Below are 11,926 nucleotides of genomic sequence, written 5' to 3'. Positions count from 1 at the left end.
TTGTGTGAGTTTTTAAGACAATTTTTTAAACCTCTGATCAACTGATACCTGTATTGTATAGTTAAGACACAATTTACTTTGTTCCTAAATAATTGCAGAATGAGCAACCTCAAAAATAGCACACTAAAAACGACATTAATCTTTACCTTTTTTATCCTGTACTTCAGTTGTGCCTGAATAATATTAAACCTGAGTCACTGCCAGCTTTTCTGTCATTAATATTTATGACACACATTTTGAATGAGTGCTCATTAATTTCATCCTGGTCAAAACAATACCATATCCACCAATCAAAACAGGAAACTTTTTTGCCATGGAACAAATGGTGCATTTTAATTTATTTATTTTTATTCTGATCCAAGGCAAACTTTCCCTGGCAAATATTACCTTTTTTGGCGGGGGGGAGAGAATTTTTTTCCCCCCACTGTGAAATTTCAGCTTTGTATTTGTAAAAATCTACTTTACATTTTTGCAAAACAGTTCCCCACTCCAAAAATGAACTTGTTCTACATGCTTCCAGTAAGGAATTTCTTGTCTTCCACGCATACCTATTAGGGTTAGATTCTATAATGCACTAGATCACTTGGGTAATGGGAAGTTCAATAGAATATACTCCATCTGATCTTCATATTTTTGTCTGAAGATCAAACAGCTACAGCTTGTTTATTGCTTAGTTAAGAATGATCTTGAATTAACTATGTTGATTTACCTGGATAAAGTGACCCAGAGCCAGTACAAACAAATTAATATTTCTCCAGATAGTCCCTGTCTGTGCAAAATTCACTCTCTGCTGTCATGGGGCTAGTTACCCTTCAGAAAGGATCAGGGCCTAACTGACCCATGATGAGCCTGTGGGTTACACCTGAGAGTAATCAGGTGTTCCAGGTGTTGCCCCGTTAGCTAATCGGTAATGGAGCAACTGAGCTAGAATGAGGCTGCTAGAAAAAAGTATGAAAAGTGAGTTGGTTAGCAGGAAGGAGGCCACAGTAAGGGACTTGTTGCTGGAGAAAACTCACAGCTGCTATGCCTGGAAGGAACCCCTAGGAGGTAGAGTAAGTGTCTGCGGGGTCAAGCCCTGAATGAGGGCTTGGATTTGTTAATAAAAGCGCCAAAGAGCACTGACTGGGGAAAGAGACAGTAGGGCTTGTCATTAGGCTCTCTGAAGGGAGCTAGTGTAAGCTTCCAAACTAGAGAGTTCTATAGTTAGACTAGCTCCCTGAGAAGGAGAAGAGCATTCCAAGAGAGAAAAGACCCAGGAGAGAGGATCAAAGAGGGTTGTGGGTCCTTTTTCTCTCTCTCTCCCCCCCCCCTCCCTCCCCTGGGAGAAGCCAGCTGGAGGACCCAGAGGGAACAAAGCAGGCTTCTGATAGGGGGAGTTCTCAGTTTGGGCCTACAACGGGTATAAGAAATATGGATGTTAGGCTCCCATAGGTGAAGTCCTGAGATAGTGGCTTATAAGTGGGGACAGGGAGATCCCAAAGGTAAACTGCTAGAGTCCCTGGGGAAGGGAGGCAGTGGGGGAATCCTGCTGGGAGGAAGCAGTGTAAAAGAAGCTCGGGGGGAGGTGGGGGGCTAGGAGAAGGAGCGCAGAAGACTTCAGTAGCCCAAGAGGCAAAGCAGAAGTTATTAGTCTGAAGATTTATTTTGAACATGCCTCTTCCCCCTTGAAAGGGATTGAACTTTTACATAAGTTGTCTGGAGTACTGAGAGTTTGAAGATCCTGTGAGAGGCAGATGGCCTGCAGGAGCCTCCGGAGCTGAGGATAATGGCAATGTTACACCTTGATGCAATGAGGTGCTCTAAGGTAAGTGTGACCCCATCATTGGTGCTTTATGTAATGTATCCAGATGGCAGTACAGTGTTCTCAATGTTTGAAAATTATTCATTCATAAGGGATAGTACTTTGGTTTAGTAGAATCAGCCTACCGTACACAAAGGAGCATTGCAAATATGCAATATTCTCCTTTTAAAAAGGAGAAAAGGTCATTGGTTTGTCCTAAGGAGGTTCTAAGATACATTATGGGTTTTGTTAATTAGAACTATATATTACAATCATTCATATAGCCTGATGGTTCTGATTTACACTTTTTCAGAAAGCAAGACTTCTCTATTTAATGAAGAGCGAGAGATTGGCCTATAGTTTAGGGAACTAGCCTGGGCCTAGTGAGACCCAGCTTCAATTATCTGCTCTGCCTCCCAATTCTCTGTGCTTCCATTTAAAAGCTGTAAAATGGGGATAATAGCACTTCCCTACCTCAGAGGGGCATTGAGTATAAATACATTGCAGACTGTGTGTGGCTCTTAGATACTATGGTAAAGGGGAGTGAGTATGTGTGTGTGTGTGTGTGTGTGTGTGTGTATACTACTTTTTTAGGTGCGAGTGTGTGTATACACACACACACACACACACACTCGCACCTAAAATAGAATGTTGGAACTCCATATTTAATCCATTAGCCAATTATTCATCCCCCTACCGCATAGTGTGAATGTGTATTTTGGAGGGAGGAGGGGATAGGTGAGAGGGAGGCTTCATGGTGGGGAAAACTGAGTAAAGGATACCAATGCCACGTTTTCCCACATTCTTCTGTCATGGGAGTGACAGGAGAATGGTTTGAGCAGTTCAGCTGCCAGCACCCATTTGTGCTGCCTCTTGCTCTGGGGATTCCTACACCATACTTGGTCTATCAGATTCCTCTACATATAGGTGCCCTAAACACTCAGGTGGAGATTCCCCAGGAGCCACTGCACACATGTGAATGTAGCTGTGATTTCATCTGGGCAAATTTACCAGTAGGGGTGGAGGGAGAAAGCAAATGTATGCCTCTCTTCCCATCTGAATCCATAGAGGGAGACATATCAAATAGCCATCTGACTCCTCACTGTGCTGAATCCTGTGGGAATGATCTCCTCCTGAAGATGTGCAACACATTGGTTCGTAAATACAGTTGCCTCAGATCCTCCAAATGGAATGTAGGCACAATGGAGGGGATTGTAATTGAATGCAAGAGAAGAAAATCAGTTTCCAAGGGAGGGGTGTGTGTTGGTTTTGCTAAACTCTAAATGTTTGCATACAACCTGCTTCCAAGAAAAAAAAAATAAAAAGCTGGATGATGTGCTCTGGGAACTAATTTGCCTTTGAGCCCAATGCCGTATTGACTGACCACTTAAGTTTCAACTGGGTATGTGTATTTAAATATATTTTCAGAGCATAAAGAAGCTGTTATGCTCCCTACTGGGAATAGTGATTTATAATGGTATAGTTCTAGGGATCTGTAAACATATGCTAAAAATCCTCTTTAAAAAATTGTGCTGGCCCAACTAGATGCTTTTAAAACTTGGATTCTTTGAAGATTTACATAACATATACAGCACCAGAAGTGGAGAGTGGGAATGCATTATATGTATCAGAAAGAAGTGTCTTGCCAGACTGCTATGCCTTCATAATGCTTTTTTAAAAAATAAAGCATTAACACGTGCTGTGTACTTTCTCTCAGCAGGAACATAATGAAAATTCAAGTAGGTGTTTGTACCTAACAGTGGGGGTAGGAGGACACACTCTGGATTTTTATCAGAGAGCCCCTAATAAAGTTCAGCACAGTCTTTTTAGCAAGAAATCCTTCAGAAGCCCCAATAAGGCATATTCATCTCTTATGGCTTGGCAGCTAACATTTGAACTGCTAGTGCCTGAGTTCCCTTTCTTGCTGTGTAAATTGGGATTAACTCCACTAAAGTGTCTGAAGCTAGATGGTTTAAATGACTGGAGGAATCAGATCCCTACTTTCTAGAATGAATAACATGTACTTTAAAACATAGATCCTAATGGCTCAAACTGACAGTCAAATGAAAAGAGTCCTGAAAATTAGTCTTTAAATCTCATGACTTCCTTTCCACCCTCCCCTTCTCTGAGGACCTGACACATAATTTTTGAATGGTTGGGGTTGGCACTACATCACTAGGAACCTTCAGCCTCCGGGGTCACACTTGCCGGGTAGAAGCTGGTCACAACTTTAGACCATGTGCTCCCCTTAGATGTCTGAGGCTAATACCGTAGCAGTGCCTGCCACTCCAAAGTGAAATAACCTGGGGCAATTGGGGTCATGACTGGTAGCTTGGATGCATTCTCCTTGTGTGCAGGGGAGCATGATCAAGTATTTTGCCTTCCTGAGCAGTAGTGTATCCTGAACTTCTGCTCAGTTGGAGCAGCTCTGCCCCCACAGCAATGAGGACCAGAGCCTTAAAAGTACAGTAGTCACCTGTATTTGCTTTGGAAAGTAGTCTGTCAATTAACTGAAAATCATTAAGTTTAAAACTTTCATATTCAACTGTACTGAAGTATTACTTTGATTTTCATAGTTTCTGTTTATGTCTCTTCAATACGTCGCTTCATTCTCTTGCTGGTCCCTAGGCATTTCCATGAATCTGTCTAGATGATATAGGGTCATTACATCTTGTGAACCAAAAGGGTGAAAATAGCAGATTGGAGCTGGTGTGAAAGGGGAGTGACCAATCAGGGACACTGTATACCCTCTTCCATCTGAATCTGCAGCAGTCTCTCCACAGGTGGAGAGGGAGCTGCGGTCAGTGGGTGGAGGAAGGGGCTGGAGAAATAGCTGCAATCTGGTACTCTACACCACTCTAACTGCATAGCACTATTGTGAGCACCTGATTGCTAACACAACCAGCCTTCACTTACTTGCTGTCCTGCTCTGCACTGAGAGCTCCCCTGTCGTGGACAGCAACTGATGGGGGAGGCCTGACCACATAACTCGGTAGTACCCATCCTGTCAAGGGGCAAGTAGCCTGTAAGGAGGCACAGGGCCACAATATGGAATTGATCTGGAGGAGTTGGTCTGGAGGGGCAAACCCCTGACCACCTCAAGACCTGTCTCCCAGTAAGAATAATGCACTAGAAACTCCACACATGCAAACTCAGAGTTTCATGTTCCCTATGTGGAGTAACCTGCCTTGAGACTAATCTCCTTTAGTGCAGGGATTCTCAACCTTTTTCTTTCTGAGGCCCCCCCAACATGCTATAAAAACTTCATGGCCCACTTGTGCCATAACTCTTTTTCTGCATATAAAAGCCAGGGCCAGTGTTAGGGGGTAGCAAGCAGGGCAATTGCCTGGGGCCACAGTGAAGCTACATTGCTCAGGCTTTGGCTTCAGCCCCAGGTGTTGGGGGAGGGGGGCTCAGGGCCTCGGGCTTCAGCCCCAAGTGCTGAGGCTCCAGCTTTCTGCCCTGGGCCCCAGCGAGTCTAATGTTGGCCCTGCTTGGTGGACCCCCTAAAGCCTTCTCACAGCCCCCCTCCAGGGGGCGCTGGACGCCTTGTTGAGAACCACTGCTTTAGTGATCAAGTTATTTTCAAAACAATGCTAACTTATTCTATGCATCAATCTGTAGCTAGAGCTGTCATCCTTCGCCCAGTGTGTGTGAGTGAGTCAGTCACTTCCTCATGAGCAGTGTGCCGCTACTAAGTGTTTAAAACTTCAATGGCCATTGTTAAAAACCCAACACCCTTCCTTATACTTCAATGCAACTCATCTTGTATGTGAGGACCAAAACATTTAAGTAATAAAGCACATGTGGAGTGTGAAATCGAGATGATCAATGACTGATGACAAATCCAAATCCTCATGTTGAGTGTAAAAGCACATTGAAGCCATCTGTTTTGTGATATGTGAAGTGAATAACAAGTACTCATTTTTCTCACTTTGTTTCAAATGAGTAATCCACTACAAATTGAACATAATTTACAGAGAGTCTGGTCATTTTAGTATACATAATCTGGAGAAGAATAACTCTAAACAGCTGAATTCATAAATTATGCATTTTTGACATTTAAATGTATCAGGAACACTATAAATCAAGCTCTCTTGCAAGTTCCAGTGCATGCACAATTTTTTCAGACCTGCCTGATATTATTAGGCCTGTATTTCTTGCACTGTACTACTAGGGTTACCATTCGTCCGGATTCCCCCGGACATGTCCGGCTTTTTGAGCTAAAAATAGCGTCCGGGGGGAATCTGTAAATGTCCGGACTCCCCTCCCCATGCAGAGCGCGTGTGGCTAACAGGGCAGCCGGCCGGATGGTGCCACTTACATGGGGCTCCGATAGCAAGAGAGAGCCCGTCCTCCACCTCCCCTGCAGCAGAGATCACTCCCTCCCTCCCTGCATTCGCAGATCGCCTCCGGCAGTCTGGAGCTCCTCCCCCACTGCTGCCCAGTGTGCCGGGACAAACGGCTCAGGCAGTTCCTGAGCAAGCTCACAGAGACGTTAGGCGAAGGCCAACAACAAGGGAGCCAGGGGGTCGGAGAAGGGACAGGGAGGTTTTGGAGGGGGCAGTCAAGCGACGGGGGGGGGGGGTGTCGGAGTTCAGGGCGGGCTTTCTGGGGGTGGGGGTGCGGATAAGGTTTTGGGCAGTCAGGGTACAGGTAGGGGGGTAGGGTGCTGGGGGGTCTTAGGAGGGGGCAGTTAGGGGACAAGGAACAGGGAGGCTTAGGTAGGGGGTGGGGTTCTGGAGGGCAGTTAGGAGCAGGGGTCCCAGGAGGGGGCAGTCAGGGGACAAGGAGCGGGGGGGGGAGCTGTCAGGGGGCAGGGGTGGGGAGAGGGATCAGAGCAGTCAGGGGACAGGGAGCAGAGGGATTTAGATGGGTCAGGAGTTTGGGGGGGCGCGGTTAGGGGGTGGAGAGTGGTTGGATGGGGCGTGGGAATCCCAGGGGTCTGTCTGGGGGTGGGGATGTGGATAAGGGTTGGGGGCAGTCAGGGTACAGGTAGGGTCCTAGGGGGCCAGTTAGGATGGGGGGAAGGTCTCAGGAGGGGGCAGTCAGGGGACAAGGAGTGGAGGAAGGGTTGGAGGTTCTGAGGGGGGGGGAGTGGGAGGGGAAGGGGCGGGGCTAGGGCGGGGCTTCTCCCGTCCTCTTTTTTGCTTGCTGAAATATGGTAACCCTAGTACTACAAACTCAGAACTAATTACTGTCTATAAAATATTCAGTGTGCCAAACTGCCCTTGACGTAATCTGACTTTGATTTGTCATCTTTTTTTTCAACCCATCTGCCCTGCATGTTACGTCATTAAGGTTTCAGCTTCTCTTGAATGATTTTTTTAAAACCTGCATTTGTATTGGTCTCCAATTTTTAGGGGATTAACATGGATGCAGCCATTCACAGTTCACTCAAAGCTAAAAATTATACAAGATCTCAGTCTGCGAGCACCCTTTGTGCGTGTTTTGTTTTTAAATTTGTGTGATTATAAATTATAGGAATGTAAAGACACACGTCCCTCCTCCTAGATGAAATTTATCCAAAGTCCTAATAAAATCACTAGGAATCTTTCCATTGATTAAAATGGACTTTGGCTCAGACTGTTTTGTCTCAAGAAAATCTCACCTGGTATGATACACTGCAACCAGAGAGACTACTTAAGTAGGTAATGGGAGTACAGGTTGTACAATGTATCTACTCAAGTGAGTAAATGCTGATAAGGATTGTATGTTCTGGCTGAAATTTAGGTTTCATCCACACTTTGTGGGTGAACTCATGGCCTCACTGAAGTCAATCACAGAACTCCCATTGACTTCAGCAGGGCCAGAATATGTCACTGTCTTGAATAAAATAAGAACTTTCAACAGGAATTTGATTTTTCTTAACTACAGCTAGCTGTAAGACACCTAGACACAGACTGGGCAGTGGGACTGGGATGACTTGGAGGATGCCTGACAAGCTTGTTGTTGTCCTTACCTTCAAGACAACCACCTGTGTCCTTGTTCTTTCCTAGGTCAATATTTCCTCTTTTGCTTCCTCAAATTATAATTTGAGAGATGTAAAATAAGAGTCTAAATTTATTAGTAGATTAATACTTATGTAGCCCCTTCCCTGATATGTGGATCAAGACCCTCCCTGGTGCTGGCTACTTGGAATGATTTCTCTCCTCACATGGGCTGGATCCTCAGTTTTGTTTTTTTTGTTTTTGTCATGCCTGATCCCTCCACCCAAGGTGACTCCAAGACACAAAAAGTGCAATCCCTCAGGGAAATGAATACTACAGTTGCTACTGTAAAACCCAGAATACAAGAAAGGACATGAACACAAACCCCAGTGAAGAAATGATGCACTCCATATTATAATATAACAAAGGGGGACTATGATGGGTTGTCTATGCCACACAAGGCAGAGCAGGTTAAATTAGGTAAATCAAGATGATAGGCTGCACCTGGAAGAAGATTTAGGCTTAAAGAAAAAGCCCTAAGTGAAGATGGATCCCACATAGGAAGTGGCAGGTTTGGCCTATATAAAAGGAGGAAACTGAGTGCATAAGGGGGCTCTAAGGGAAGTAGTCACTCCCTGGGAGAAGGCAGTGGTGGTTGGGGCCACAGTCTGGCAAGAAGTCAGAGAAACAAGTAGCCTATAGTAAGTCCCTGAGAGGAGGGAGTTTGGGCTGGCAAATCTGGGGATGAGGATAGAGCAGGGAAGTGGGAAGGAGTCCAGGGAACCAGCAACCGACCATAGCTGCTAGATGTAGGATCCCTGGAGTGGTGGGTGAACCCAGGTTTCCCTAGCAGATGCTGGGAAAGTGGAACAGGACCTGGTTCTGGACTGGTAGACTGTCTGGAGTAGCATAAGGACAAATGATCTGGTGGGACTTTGATACCCTGTGAGGAGAGGACCATGCAGTGGAGGGCTGTCACAAAGAGAAAGCACTGTAAGTTCTGGAGACTGAGGGGGGTCATGGTGTGAGAAAAGGGGTTTCAGACTGGATGAAAGCTGATTCTCCAGATGCAAACACAGTGAGGTGTCCCATGGTGAGTGAACCCCATGACAAGATCTTTATTGGGAACAGGAAACGGTTAAGGTTAACTAAGTACTAACACATCAACACATTTCCCAATACTCCCCTCCCACCCCACTCTTTTTGTTTTTTGTTTTGTTTAAACATGCTTTCCCTGGCAAATAGTATGCTGGGGATGTGTCCAAAGATGAGTGCTGTGAACACTGGCAAGCTTCAACAACAAAAAGAAGTCTCTCCTTACGATGTTTTTGCCCTTGCAGGGGCAACATCCCCTCCTCGCTCACGGGTTTATAGTCCTGTGGAAGACTTGGTCTTAGTAGCTGGTGCAAGGTCAGATCTCTTCTACTCTGGATGCTGGCCTTTGTAGGGCTGGCACTGCCTGATCCCACAGCAATTCAAAGACTCCCTTTGTGGGGTGGAGGAGCTAATCAAAGATTACCTGAGCTGTTTGGCTTCTCTTTCAGCTCCCAAACTTAGTGCTTGCAACTAAAACTAATCTTTATCTCTAAACCAGCTGCCTCCTCCTGCTGAGGAACCTGAGCAACCTTGGCTCATCATTGGCCCGGCAAACTTCTGATCTATGTCACCCTGCAGAACCCGCCTCATAGGCTCAGCAGGAGTTTCTAGTCCATTTTCCCCACCCCTGACTCCAATCATGATGAGAAAGAGTGTCAGAAGATTCTGCTAGGTTGGCCATTATTGTTGTAGTCTATAGGGTACTATGACCTCCTAAAGGCTCGGACTAGAGCTGGCAAACTCCAAGTGGGGGTTACAGGTAAAACCAGAAAAGATCCTAATAATTTTATTGTCACAAAAATAGTTTGGGGAGAAAATCTGAGAGCTACAAGTGAACTTTTCTCTGATTGGAATTATGCTAGTGTTAATGTAATAAAATCCGCTGGGGTTACTCCTGATTTTCATCAGTAAATTCAGGAGTCTATAATGGCACCTGCCTTCTTGTCCACTTGATAGTCGATCCTCGACTATGCTCAACAGGGTACTCTGGCTCAACCAGAGTTGCCACAACCTAGCATTGGTTTGGCCTGACTTCCTCCCACAGTGTGAGGCAGTATCACAGACAACAATGTCTGATGATGAAGTGCCCAGCCCAACATCGGCAAGTTTGTCTAATGCCTAGCCTCCCTTGATACAAAGGCCATCCTAAGTAAGGAAGGAACCTGGAATGGACCGTAAGAGAGAGAGAGAGAGAGAGAGAGTCCAGATTTAGTGCAAGTGAGAGCAGATTCAGACCCTAATACTCAACAAATGGATAAAGATGGAGGAGCAATATCCAAAACTTGTCTTTTGGTCCAAATGGTCTTGAAAAGAGAAACTTTCCAAACAAATTAGTTTGGCGTCATTACATGTAAAAACTTATGATATAAGGTAATATGCACCCAAATGGTGAGGCCCTTTCCTGTTTTTATTCAGACCTTACTCAAGGGCTAAATTCCCCAACCTTAAATCAATGTTCATCCCACTGGCGTCAAAGAAAAGCCTACTCATATGAGTAAGTCAAGTAAGATTTGGTCAATAATCTGACTATTATAGTCCTTGGCCTGGAATCCTTACTCAAGCAAAAGCCTCATTGACTCCAGTCAGGGACTGTCCTGCACAAAAGTTTTGCCTAAATCAGGAGTGCAAAATTTTGCCACTTTTATGTTTTTGACACAAGTTGTTGTGATGGGTGCATTTTATGTCCCTTTCTCCTCTGACAATGACAAATAAATACAAAGACCAGGAATAGACCACCGCAGGCTAACATAATATGCTAGCTCTCAAAACATTGGATGTTTGCATATACCAGTCTAATATTACTTAATTTATGGTAGGAGAATCAAATGTGGAGCAGTTTGGCACTTTCAGCATTTGCTATGGTGCATTGGCCTAGCCTTAATGATTAGACTGAAATCTGATAAAATCTCTTTATGATTCTGTTTGAAAGGCTGAGAGTTTTAGAGAAGTACAGGTGTCTTTAATGTTCTGCCATCATTTCCCCCTTTTTTTCCCCTCTTCAGCATGTTTAATCTTTAGTTTAGTTTCCTGTTTTTCCTTGTGGGCTTGATTTATTGGATATCAAATGGTGCACAGCAATCAATAGTACAGTATTTCTAGCAGTGTGTCCTAAATGGCTTAAAATAGTCCTCTCATGGGGAATAAACTTTGGGTACCAAACCTTTCCCAGTTAGACAGAATGGGGAGAATGAATATTATGACAAAATGGACCTGGTGTTTGAGATGTCTGACATGCAGATAAGGCAGAAAATTTTGTGTGCATAACAGACAGACATACTTTTGTAGAGACAAGCATTTTTGTGACCTTCTGTAATTTAGGAATTAGTCCAGATGTCTGCCAGTTATAAGCAATCACAATGATCAATGTCTCGGATCATAACCAGGTTATCAATCTCCACTAAGTATCATGCCACAAACCACAAGGTTCAAAGGTCTAATCCAAATGTTTATAAAATGTCATCCTATTTTCAGGGCTAGCTCCAGGCACCAGCTTAACAACCAGGTGCTTGGGGCGGCCAAGGGAGAGGGGCGGCATGTGCGGCAATTCGGGGGCGGCAGTCCCTCACTCTCTCTAGGAGCAAAGGACTTGCCGCCGAACGGCTGCTGCCGATCACGGCTTTCTCCCCAATTGCGATCGCGGCTTTTTTTTTTTTTTCTTTCTTGGGGCGGCAGAAATGCTGGAGCCGGCCCTGCCTATTTTATATGAAGAGCTGAAGGGCTGCACATGTCATTGTTAGCAGAATGCCCCTAACAGAGCTGCTTCCTGTCACTATTTACCCCCCTTGTGTATGGTCTATTTCTGCAGTTGCTCTATGCTTATAGAAATACTTTTAATGACAATTCCACATGTGCCATGGATGCCCATTTTGACTGGCAATAGCAATAAAAAGTCACTTCATTGTTGTAGTAGTTTGCAGACTTAATAGCAATTTCTAGTGGTGATCACTTATAAGCAGTTGTAGTTTGGCTATTATGGTAGTTATTAGTAAGGTGATTTGAAGAATTTCAATGGCTGCCTTATCTGAAAAGCAATTATAATGAAAACACTTTTAATCTCCTTGCTGATCCATGACCCTATAGTTAGGTTTACATTTTCCTCATGATTAATTTAGTTTTCAGA

The 11,926-nt window shown here is 44.6% G+C and overlaps 1 long non-coding RNA gene across 1 annotated transcript in view; it reads left to right on the top strand.

The window, feature by feature from the left end:
• The first annotated feature begins 947 nt into the window (after positions 1 to 947).
• LOC135973647 (uncharacterized) overlaps positions 948 to 11,926 on the top strand; it is a 151,420-nt gene continuing 140,441 nt past the window's right edge. The window contains exons 1-2 of the long non-coding RNA XR_010590587.1: positions 948 to 1,052; positions 1,672 to 1,804. This is a non-coding gene — a long non-coding RNA (uncharacterized LOC135973647). The remainder of the gene's footprint in view (positions 1,053 to 1,671; positions 1,805 to 11,926) is intronic.

This window comes from Chrysemys picta, chromosome 9 (assembly GCF_011386835.1).
Source record: "Chrysemys picta bellii isolate R12L10 chromosome 9, ASM1138683v2, whole genome shotgun sequence".
Classification (NCBI taxonomy): domain Eukaryota; kingdom Metazoa; phylum Chordata; order Testudines; family Emydidae; genus Chrysemys; species Chrysemys picta.
The sequence above is the reverse complement of the archived record's forward strand: the minus strand, read 5'-3'. Positions and strand labels throughout refer to the sequence as shown.